Source organism: Taudactylus pleione, unplaced genomic scaffold, assembly GCF_031769625.1.
Source record: "Taudactylus pleione unplaced genomic scaffold, aTauple2 ptg000532l, whole genome shotgun sequence".
In the NCBI taxonomy this organism is placed as follows: domain Eukaryota; kingdom Metazoa; phylum Chordata; class Amphibia; order Anura; family Myobatrachidae; genus Taudactylus; species Taudactylus pleione.
In genome coordinates this window covers 3,416,436-3,429,313 of record NW_028284934.1, presented here as the reverse complement: position 1 = coordinate 3,429,313, position 12,878 = coordinate 3,416,436, and the positions used below count along the sequence as shown (strand labels likewise).

The 12,878-nt window shown below is 46.3% G+C and overlaps 1 pseudogene; it reads left to right on the top strand.

The window, feature by feature from the left end:
- Positions 1-9,418: 9,418 nt before the first annotated feature.
- Positions 9,419-12,379, top strand: LOC148501161 (uncharacterized; annotated as a pseudogene).
- Positions 12,380-12,878: the final 499 nt, after the last annotated feature.

Genomic DNA, 12,878 nt, shown 5'->3' with positions numbered 1-12,878 from the left:
TCCTGGCTGGCTACCTCCATATCACCCTCTTCTACTGGCAGGCCTTCAAAACGATTACTTGTAGTTACTGCAACCTTCACATCCAGCCGTGGGCGCTTTAAAGCGCTACCAGTCGCTACTCCACGATTCCTATTTACAGAGGTAAAACCATCCAGATCGTCTGAACTCCTAACAGTTGCAGGACTACTTCCACAACCAGACACGGTGTCAAAATCAGATTCGGATTCACTCCAATGACATTGCAAGGATGCTGTAGCATTGCTATCAGAAGGACTTGCTGAGGTGTCTGGAAACTCTGCTATGTTAGCAGTGCCACTCAAAGCAGGAGGGGAGGAACTGACTTGTGAAACAGGGGAGACAACTTGTCCAACATCTGAAGCAGGCACATTGCCTTTCTCAGCCTCCCACACAGTCTTAAACCCATATCTTTCCACCATCTCCACTTTAAACTTAAACTGCCTCTCCTGTTCCAGCAGCTCAGCCTCATTAACAGCAGGTGTTTCAGCATTACTCTCACTCCTGTTAACTATTCCACTCCCAGAATGTGATGGTACATTAAGCTGTTCATGCAGCCTTCTCGTATCCTTAGCCATTTCCTCAGGCCCTTTAGGGCAGCTCCTCATAACATGACCAGTATCCCCACATATGTCACACTTTCGTGCCTGAGGACATTCTGCAGCTTCATGCCCAGGCAAACCACAGTTTCTGCAACATTTTCCCACACTGCAATTTTCCTTAGTATGGCCATACTTAAAGCAACTCCTGCAAAAAAAAGGCTGGTCAGGATAAAACAAGTACCCTCTAGCTCCTCCAATATTAAAGTTCCCAGGAGGGTGCATAACTCCACCAATGCCACTGGGGTCCAGTCTCAAGCGTACCCAAAATTTAGTCTTGCCGTTAAATATGCCGACATAATTTTCTAGGCGAATTCCTCCACGAACTGAAGAGCAATACCTGGACAGAAAAGCTCTAATAATGTCTGGCTCCACAAAGGGGTTGTACATGTGCACCGTTAATGGCCTCTCTGCTCCCATAAATAAAGGCAACACCTCAATTCCATGTAATAAAGGGTCTTTTGCAAAGGTTTTAACCCTCTCAAATGCATTCAGGCAGTTCTCAGGATGGCAAAAAGTCACATCATAAATCCCAGTTGAAGGAAACTCTTGAATACAGTAAATCTCCTCCTTACTTACCCCAGCCAGACCAACCAAAATTCTGACCCATAAAGTACGCAGGGTTCTTCTTTGACCAATAACCTCCTCAGCATATTTAAAGCGAATGGTATTCTTCAATCCAGACATCCTGGCAGCCTCAAGGACTCCAAACAGCAGTAGGCAATCACAAATCAACGTCCCAGGATCCCCTAGATAGGAGACCCTGATTCCTTCCAACCAGACCAGATGCAGCAATTACACCACACCTGGTCCTAGCCACAATGGCCGAGGATCACATCCTGCTACATTTTTTTTTTGAAACCGTTCAGGTGTAAGATAACTTCTCCATTCCCAAAAGGGATACAGCCACTGTTTGAAGTATCTAACAACTCATCATTAGGTTTCATCCACCAAAAGAAAAATTCCAATTACTGTACATCATATTAACTTACCAGAAAAAAAAAACAACAAACAAAGACATAGATCCTTTCCACAAAACTTATTAATAACAAAAACACCAATAAGTACTATCACTGAAATAACACCACCCCTTAAACAAATTATAAACATACTACAAAAAAATCATCCCTAAAACACTAGCACTCCTCCCACCCCAGCTAACTTAAACAAACAATTTCTTTCCATTTCCTATGTTTCCACAACCCCTCTGCATCCTCCCCCCCACCAGCATGCTTATCCCACATATAACATGTGTAAAGTTTCCCCAGTATCATATGAATACATTCCCTTGCATCAATATCATCTCGTCTAAACACATAAATATTCCTAACATCCCACAAAACTTCCGAAACACATACCATAATTAGCCACAGCAACCTTTCATTCACACTACCACACGCACCCAGCCCAAACATAGCCACCTTCCATGACATCACCTGAATCCCAGACAACTCTTTTATCAAACCACCCAAATCCTTCCACACACGCTGTGCATATGAACAATTCCAAAACAAATGGATCACACTCTCAAAACCTCTACACCCTTCCCGTGGACACTCTTCTGACAAAACCAAATGTCTTTTCAACAGCACTTGTCTCACAGACAACACACCATGAAGCTTCATCCATACCACCTCCCTCTGTCTATTATTCAAACCACTCACATTAATCATCTTCCATGTTCTCACACTATCTGTGGAAGTCAAACCATCAATAAGACAAACCTCCTCACGCCCCTTCAACATTTTAATAACATTCTTCCTTTCTCTGAAGTCCTTCACACTCACCCCTAATAAATCAAATTTCCTCACAAACACTTCAATCACACTATACCAATTACACACTCTAAACGCCATTGGCACTGCATTTTCCCTGACACGCCACTTCAAGCCACACATCATCCAACCAGCCATATATTTCATCATATAAGCAGCCTTACTATCAATCTCCATCAATCTCAAAACTTGAGCAATATAATTCAACCCAAAATACACTTCTAAATTTGGAAACCTCATACCTCCATTCTGCCACTCTTTCATCACATGTTCACGTTTCAGACGCTCCATCTTACATCCCCAAAAGAAAAGAAACAGCATTCTATTAATCTTCCTCACACCCCGGGAACCTGGCGGAAACACATTTGCAATATGCAATAACATAGGTAACACCACTGCTTTAATAATTAGAACCTTCCCAAACATAGTCAATTTTCTTAAATTCCAAAAGTTAAGCTTTTTAGCCACTTTCCTCCCTACTTCATCCCAACTTTCCTTACCATTCAGACACTCATCAAAAATAACCCCTAACACCTTTATCCCACCTGACACACACTCCATCTGACTATCCCTCACACTACTGTCCCCAAACCCTTTCACTTTGGACTTGTCCCAATTAACCTTAAAGGCAGATGCCCCACAAAACAACTGTATTAATAATTTTGCTCTGTCCAAAGTAACCTTACTTCCACCCACAACAACCACATCATCCATATAAGCTAGTGTTTTCACACATCTCCCATTACTTCCAGGCACCAAAAAACCTCTAACAACCTTATCCCTACGCAACATACATAACAAAGGCTCAAGCACACAAATGAACATAATAGGAGACAAAGGACAACCCTGACGTACCCCAGACTCAATACTAACATGCTCACTCAAATACCCATTCACCAACAATCTACTACAAGCACCTGCATACAAACATCTAATCTTATTCACAAACTCCCCAGGAAAACCCATCCGCACCAGAACATTAAACATAAATACATGAGACACTCTATCATATGCTTTTTCGAAATCAAGCGCCATCACATACATCTTCTGCTTTCTTACTAGACAATCACCTATCATATCACGCAACAACATTAAATTATCATGCATACGACGTCCTGGGACCGCACATACCTGCTCCTCACCAATCACCTGACTAATAACCACTCTCATACGACATGCTATCAGCTTTGCAAACAACTTATAATCGGAGTTCAATAGTGTAATAGGCCTCCAATTTGCCAAACACCGCCTATCACCTTTTTTATGAATTAAAACAACCACACCTTCTTTCATAGAATCATTCATCTGGCCATTCACAAAAATATAACGCATGACTTCAACCAAATCAACTTTCACAACATCCCACATACTCATATAAAATTCAACAGGCAAACCATCCTTACCAGGAGATTTATTCCTCCCCATGCTCTTCAATACATCTTTCACCTCATCCTCAGACATATCATTCAATAATAAATCACAATCACCCATATTGACTTTTTCACTAACAGCACTCAACACCTCACTCTGCATATCTCCATCACCCACCTTCCATTCATACAATTTCTTATAAAATTTCTCAACCTCAAACATAACATCTTCCGCACCCACTTCCATACCACGATCATCCAATACCACATCCATAGCCTTAGACCCTCCACATATCTTTTTGAAAAAAAACCTGCTACATCTTTCATCCTTCTCCATATGTTCAACTTTCGCACTATATATAATCTGTCTACCCCTCTCCTCCAACATCTTATTCACCTCAAACCTCACTGCCTTAATATCATCTGCAACCTCTTGCCCCATTTCTCTCATCCTATACAAAAACCACAATCTCTTATTCAACCATTCATACCTATTACGCTTGCGCCGAGCCACAATATGGCCACTTCTTCTGAAAAACACACCCACTTTCATCTTCACCCATTCCCACCAATCAAGCACATTCACAAACTCACTTTTACACATCTGCCATTTAGCATAATTTTTAAAGAAATGTTTTCTAACTTGGTCATCTTCAAGCAACCGTACATTCAGCTTCCACACACCTTTCCCATGCCTCACACCATTCTTACATTCTACCTTACATATCAGACACTCATGATCAGAGTAAGACACACTCACTTGCACAAAACTAACACACTTCAAAACTTTAGTAACAAAAACATAATCCAAACGAGACTCAATCATTCCTCTATCAGCCTTATAAGTAAATAATGGCTTACCACCAGTACACACACTTGCAGCATCCACTAAATCAAAATCCACAATCATTCTTTTTAACATATTACCAGTCACATCCACCTTACTCGTACAAATGCTCTGCCTTCCCTGCACCTCAATTATACAATTCATGTCACCAATCAAAATAACAGGTGTTTTACCTGGTAAAAAATATACAATCTTTTCAAACAACTCTTTGCGCTCAATCAAATTAACTGGCGCATAAACATTAATGACCCTTAATTTAATCCCTCTAAAACAAATATCAACCAAAATGCAACGACCCTGCTCAATAATGACATAGGATTCAAAGGAAATCTCCCTACTCTGGGCTAATACCCCCACGCCATCATTTCTATTTAATGCAGAACCAGACCATATTGCAGCACCATGTGGCCATTCATCTTGTTTAGGAGCTTCACATATGCCACACTCCTGTAAACAAATTAAATCCCCCCCTTTAGCCCTAATATCTTCCAAAATTGCGGCTCTCCTGGCATTGGACTTAAATACCCTTACATTTTGGGAAATTATAGATATAGACATCGCGCCAGGCAAATTATAAGAAAGCAGCACATTACATCATGACTACATTGCCAACATTCATTTCCCACTACATACATCAATAAAGGATTCAACATCACCAGTGCTCAAAAAAGGCTGAGCAGGCGAATCCCCCTGCACACCACCCTCAGTCTGAATACACTGAGCAGGCTGATCAATAGCTTCCATAGGGACTGTAGCATCAACTGTGCCAGGCAAACACCCAGCAGACTGCATGCCAGTATCTGAGACAGGCTGACCAGCCATCACCACCACCTCCTGGCTGGCTACCTCCATATCACCCTCTTCTACTGGCAGGCCTTCAAAACGATTACTTGTAGTTACTGCAACCTTCACATCCAGCCGTGGGCGCTTTAAAGCGCTACCAGTCGCTACTCCACGATTCCTATTTACAGAGGTAAAACCATCCAGATCGTCTGAACTCCTAACAGTTGCAGGACTACTTCCACAACCAGACACGGTGTCAAAATCAGATTCGGATTCACTCCAATGACATTGCAAGGATGCTGTAGCATTGCTATCAGAAGGACTTGCTGAGGTGTCTGGAAACTCTGCTATGTTAGCAGTGCCACTCAAAGCAGGAGGGGAGGAACTGACTTGTGAAACAGGGGAGACAACTTGTCCAACAACTGAAGCAGGCACATTGCCTTTCTCAGCCTCCCACACAGTCTTAAACCCATATCTTTCCACCATCTCCACTTTAAACTTAAACTGCCTCTCCTGTTCCAGCAGCTCAGCCTCATTAACAGCAGGTGTTTCAGCATTACTCTCACTCCTGTTAACTATTCCACTCCCAGAATGTGATGGTACATTAAGCTGTTCATGCAGCCTTCTCGTATCCTTAGCCATTTCCTCAGGCCCTTTAGGGCAGCTCCTCATAACATGACCAGTATCCCCACATATGTCACACTTTCGTGCCTGAGGACATTCTGCAGCTTCATGCCCAGGCAAACCACAGTTTCTGCAACATTTTCCCACACTGCAATTTTCCTTAGTATGGCCATACTTAAAGCAACTCCTGCAAAAAAAAGGCTGGTCAGGATAAAACAAGTACCCTCTAGCTCCTCCAATATTAAAGTTCCCAGGAGGGTGCATAACTCCACCAATGCCACTGGGATCCAGTCTCAAGCGTACCCAAAATTTAGTCTTGCCGTTAAATATGCCGACATAATTTTCTAGGCGAATTCCTCCACGAACTGAAGAGCAATACCTGGACAGAAAAGCTCTAATAATGTCTGGCTCCACAAAGGGGTTGTACATGTGCACCGTTAATGGCCTCTCTGCTCCCATAAATAAAGGCAACACCTCAATTCCATGTAATAAAGGGTCTTTTGCAAAGGTTTTAACCCTCTCAAATGCATTCAGGCAGTTCTCAGGATGGCAAAAAGTCACATCATAAATCCCAGTTGAAGGAAACTCTTGAATACAGTAAATCTCCTCCTTACTTACCCCAGCCAGACCAACCAAAATTCTGTCCCATAAAGTACGCAGAGTTCTTCTTTGACCAGTAACCTCCTCAGCATATTTAAAGCGAATGGTATTCTTCAATCCAGACATCCTGGCAGCCTCAAGGACTCCAAACAGCAGTAGGCAATCACAAATCAACGTCCCAGGATCCCCTAGCAAGGAGACCCTGATTCCTTCCAACCAGACCAGATGCAGCAATTACACCACACCTGGTCCTAGCCAAAATGGTCGAGGATCACATCCTGCTACATGACATACAAAAGTAGCCATGTAACATGTGGAAGAAAGGAACAGAAAACACAAATACCATTACGGGTAGTATAAATCATATGCCCTTACAATTAAGGAGACCATTTATTTAAAAAAAATGGCTCCAGGGATCAAAGATGTCCATGGGTCACACTAGTATCAGTGAATGGGGCCTTTTGGCTAAGATCAAGTGTAGTATCTGTTCTTATCAGTGTTGACTGACTGAACTTTGGCTACACTCGGGCTCCAGAGGACCTGCTGCTGCATTTTTCTGGACCTGCACTGGCTGAGGAAGCTGAACGAGGACTGCTGAGAGTAAGAAGGATTTCAACCTGCTGAGGGTGAGACTTGCCTGCTCTGCCCTCTGGAGAAGCGACAGCCAATCTCTGACCAGTGTCCCCCATACTGCCGACTGCGCTGAGGAAGGACTACAAGAAGCAGAGGGTTAGACTTGTTTGCTCTGCCCCCTGTGAAGCTGACCTCTGACCAGCGATGACCAGACCCTGCAACGATTAAGGACTTCGACTGGCATTGGGCTAGACTTGTTTGCTCTGCCCTCTGCGAAGCCATCCTCTGACCTCTGACCAGTGCTGACCAGACCCTGCGATCGCGACGAGGAAGGACTTCGACTGGCAGAGGGTTAGACTTGTTTGCTCTGCCCTCTGCGAAAGCGACTTCTGACCTCAGACCAGTGCAGACCCTTCTCCAGCCCCACTTCGACACCAGGCAAGAAGCAGGAGAGATGGCCACAGCTGCCCCAACCCAGGTGCCGGCTCCAGCCTCCGCTCCAGCCACTTCTGCCAGGAAGAAGATGGGAAAGAAGGGACCGAAGCCGGCCGAAGCTCTGCCTGACCAGGTCCCATCCACATCCACCGCCCCTCCAGCAGCAGATCCCGGGAAGCCCAGCCAGACCCAGCCCAAGGGTACCCCAGCCTTGGAGCCCTGGATGAGGCAGACTGTGGTGATGAAGCTAAAGGAGGTGGAGGGAAAGATGCCGGACATGATGACAGAGACCTTTGGCAAGAAGATGGTCCTTGAGTAGGGGTTCTCGACTGCTGAAACCCTCAGCATATAGAACTACATCAAGGGCATCTTCTATGTGACCTTAGGCCTCCATTGCCATCTGCAAGAGGTATTGGGAAGTGGTGAAAGCGGCGAGGCTTGAATCCCCTTTCTCTCACTTTGTGGGCAATTGACCTATTTAAAGAGAGGAGAGGTGGGTGACTGTTTCAATGCGGAACCCACATACACCTGGCAAGGACATCGCTACCTTCCTGGGCTGTCATTGTCAGGATACAAAAGGACAACTGGAGCCCCGATGGACTCGTGCACCTGCCACAGTTCTTCTCCCTGGGTGCATCTGCTGGATTTCTCAGTTATCCTGACCAGCCTCGGATTTGCAAGACCTGTGGTGGGAAGGACAACATTGGGAGAGACTGCTAGGTGGCGGCCTGCAGGAAGTGCAAGTTGGCAGGACATGACACCAAGGACTGTCCCATACAGAAAACATGCAACCTCTGTGGGGAGGAGAACCATGTTTATAGAGACTGCACCAATAGGGCAAAATCCTATGCAGCAGCAGTATCAGGACAAGGCCAGCAGAGGCGATAGGAGGGTAAGAAACCTTCCAACCCTTCCCAACCCACCCCTTCCCTCCCTTTCCACCCCTCCTACCCCACTCCCCCCTCCCACTGTGACAGCAACTCCCATCCCCACTGCTGGCACAACCCCTCCTCCCTCACCTTTCCGCTCTCTGCTCCATCCCACTGTCTCTACCACCCCACCTGTCTCTCTCCTCTCCGAGGAATAGTTTCCCCCTCTTACGCCCTCTGCAGGTGCTGACCAGATGAGCAGGAAGAGAAAGGATTTGGACAGCCCATCTTCCGACCCTGACCCTTCTAAGAAATTGGCGGTTGAGCAGGCTGAAGATCCCCTTCCACTGGAGGAAGAAATGGAGGAGATAGTGGAAGAAATCGTGGAAGGAGGAGAGACTGAGCCTTGCCCCTTCTGCCTGATCAACCAGCTGATAGCAAACAGCCTGCTGACACAGTAGCCGATCCAGATGAAGCACCGCCCAACAGGAGCCCTTTTTCTCTCAACTAATGGTATCTTTTTCCCTTTTTACCATTAATGTGTGGAGTATTAAGGATAAGTTTAGAAGACAGTCTGTGTTTTCCTTTTTAGATATTCAGAAATGTGATATGTACATGTTGCAGGAGTGCTCTATCCCTTTCTCCAAGTCTTACAGACACCTGAGCTGGCAGGGGTCTCATGGTCCATCCTATTGGTCTGGTGGGAGTGAGTGTAAGTCTGCAGGTGTCGCCATTCTTATCAGGGGGAGCCTCTTCACGCTAGATTCTGTTCAGAAGCTTGTCTGCGGCAGATTGCTTATCGTAGATGGCTCCTGGGCAGGTTAGCCTATCAGGATAATCTGCGTGTATGCCCCCCCCGGTAAGAAATGAGCGTTTGGAGCTTTTCCAGACCCTGCAGCTGCAGCTCGCAAACACTAGGGCAGTAGTGATGGCCGGAGATTTCAACTGCCCCATGGAGGAGGATGGACGCAGCACCTGTAACACTGCTAAGCTTGACTTGACATCTAAATTGCTCATAGAAATGGTAACCGAAGCTTCTCTAGGGGATGCTGTGGGCTCCATGGGGGCTGGCTCCGTGAATTACACATGGAGCCGCCCCGATGGCTCGGTGCATTCCCGCATTGACTTTGTATTTACCTCTAGAGCAGTGAAGCAGAATAGGCATGCTATGGTTCCCTGCTTCCTCTGACCACAGGGCCATTCTCTTCCAAGGAGACCTGGGCAATGGTTTTCCTCCTGGCCCAGGCTCCTGGAAGTTGAACTGTGCTCTGCTGGAAAGGGAGGAGGTTTTGGCTGAGCTGAAGGATGCCTACATCACATGGAAGAATGATAAATGTTATTTTGAATGCATGAGTGATTGTTGGGAATATGTTAAGGCTAACATTCACAGTTTCTTTCAGGTCAAAGGAAGACAACAGGCGTGCGACCGGAAGAGGAACTTCAAGGGACTGCAAAGACAATTGCAGTCCCTGCAGGACCTCCAACGGTGCGGCTTGGATGTGAGAGGTGATCTGGAGGAGACCAAAAAGGGCCTGAAAAGGCTCTTGGAACGGAAGACGATGCATCTGGCTTCCTCCTCAAAGGTGGAGAACCTGGAGAAGAGTAAGAAATGTAACTCTTTCTTTTTCAGGAAACTCCACTCTGGCCACACACACCTGACTGAGCTGTGAGATGAGACCGGTATTCCCAGGCAGGGGTAGGAGGGCATCATGAAGGTCATCACTGACTACTATGGTGACCTCTACTCCCCAAAGACAATGGACAGTGCTGTGGCTGATGAGTTCCTGTCAGGTATCACTAACACTATTGATACTGCAGGTAAAGCAGCCATGGATGCTCCCTTGGTGTTGGAGGAGTAGCACTCTGCCGCTAAATCCTTTAGGCAGGGCAGGACCCCGGGCAGTGATGGTCTTCCAGCAGAGCTCTATGTAGCGCTGTGGGACCTCATTGGCCCGGACCTGCTCAAGCTGTACAAGGAGATTGTGGTGGAGGGCAAAATGCCTCCTTCACTAAGGGAGGGACTGATCACGATCTTGTTTAAGCATAAGGGGGAGAGATGCGAGCTGAAAAATTGGAGGCCCATCTCTCTCCTGAATGTGGACTACAAGATCCTGGCAAAGGTACTTGCCAACAGGTTGAACGTTGTCATCAGACAGATCATTCACCCAGACCAGACCTGCGGCATTCCTGGCCGCAGGATTGCAGATAGCCTTGCCCTCCTCAGAGACACGGTCCATTACATCAAGGACCGGTACATGCATGCAGCTCTGGTCAGCCTTGACCAGGAGAAGGCCTTTGACCGTATCTCACATGAGTTGATGGATAGGGTCCTGCAGAGATTTGGGCTTGGTGAAATGTTTTGCACGTATGTTAACCTGATGTACCTTGATATTCACAGCTCGGTGTTGGTGAACGGCTGGAAGACTGACCCCTTTCCTATTCTATCTGGGGTCAGACAAGGCTGCCCTCTTTCACCTCTTCTTTTTGTTTGTGTTATAGAGCTCCTGGCTGTATGCATCAGACGGAAACCAGAGATCAGAGGGGTCATTGCACCGGGTCCAGACCGTAGAGAAGCCAATTGTTCGCTGTACATGGACGACGTCACTGTCTTCTGCACTGACCAGAGTTTGGTGACAGCACTCGTCCAGACCTGCGAGAGCTTAGGCCAAGCTTCAGGGGCAAAGGTCAACTGCGGGAAGTCAGAGGCTATGCTGTTCGGGCAGTGGCACCTGTCATCCTCCGCTCCATTCCCCTTTGCTGTTAAGCCGGACTTCATCAAAATTCTGGGAGTCTGGCTTGGTGGTGACGGTGCGGCCCTGAAGTGCTGGGATGAAACACTTGCCACTGTAAGGCAAAAAATTGGACTATGGAGCCTCAGAGACCTTACCATCAAAGGAAAAAGCACTTGTGCTGCGCAACGAGATCCTTCCCATTCTGCAGTACACAGTGCAGGCCTGGCCACCTCTGGTCATGGTCTGCAGGGACATCACAAGGGCAGTATTTCACTTCATCTGGGGCTCCAAGATGGACAGAGTTAAGCGGGCAGTTATGTACAAGGAGCCCCTCAAAGGTGGAAAGGGAATACCAGATATCCCCACAATGCTGCGAGCCTTCTTTGTGTGCAACTGTATCCGCAGGACTTTGTGTGAGACTGATAATGACTCTGTAGGAAACTCCATGTCTCGCTTCTTCCTCCTACCCCTTAGGAGGTCCCTAGGCTGGGACAAGTGGGATAGCTCCATCCCTTACAACTGGAACACTCCCTGGTTCTACCTGGATGTGTCCAAGTTTGTGAGGTAGCACCAACTGGAGGGAGTTAAACTGGACTTGTGGAAACCTAAGTCTATCCACAAGCTCATCAGAGCCAAAGACGTCATGGAGCCTATTCCAGTGCTCCCTTCAGCAACTGCCAAGCAGATATGGGAAAATGTGGCCTCCAAAAGGCTCACAAATAGACACAAGGACATGTCATGGATGGCAATCCAAGGGGATCTGCCCCTAAGGACATTCATGCACTCCCATAACCTGTGCAGGTACAGACATTGTCCCTGGTTCATCTCTCATGAGGAAATATCTATGCACTTGTTTTAGGACTGTACTTATGCACAGTTGTTGTTAGATGCCCTAGAAAATTAACTCAGGCTGTGTGCCAAGGAACAACCTTTCGTACCAGTCAGTACTTTACGGACTGTTTCCTGGCACCCACACTTATGGGGCAATCCAGGAGGCCTGGTGCCTTATGAACTGTTTTAAGGACGCTGTGTGGCTTGCCAGGAACTGCTTCATTCTCAGAAGGGAGAGGATGTTCATCCAGGACTGTCGCAGGCTGATCCACAGCCTGCTAAGAGACTATTCCATCATGGACAGCCCTGAGGAAGAAGAGGACTAAACCCCCCTTCTTTTGCCCCTCTCCCCATGTGTGACTGTCCAACAAGGACTGGGAAAGTGGCCCCCTTCCCCCTTTTCACAGTGCTGATGTTTTATTGATATGTCTTTCTATTTATTCACCCTTCCCATATTTGTGTCTGTCTTTCAATAAAAACTTCAGATCTGTGATTCCCCCTCCCCTCTACCCTCCACACCCATAGACCTTGTTGATTGTTGTTTTTGTTTAATTACTCAATGAATAGTGCAAAGCATTATGTATACTATAGGATGTCTTGTGCTATGTTTTGCAATGCATTATATTGTATGTAGGATTATATTTGATAGTGTATTGGGCTTAAGCTGTGCTGCGACACAGTACACTTGTATGTATGGTTTATGTATGTTTTTTGCTATCTTTATGTTAATAAAGAATGCTTTTTTCAATAAAAAAAAATCAGAAGTGCAACCCCCAAGCTTTGAGATGTAAGAGAGCCTGAAGACCCTGAAGCTAAGGTGCTGTT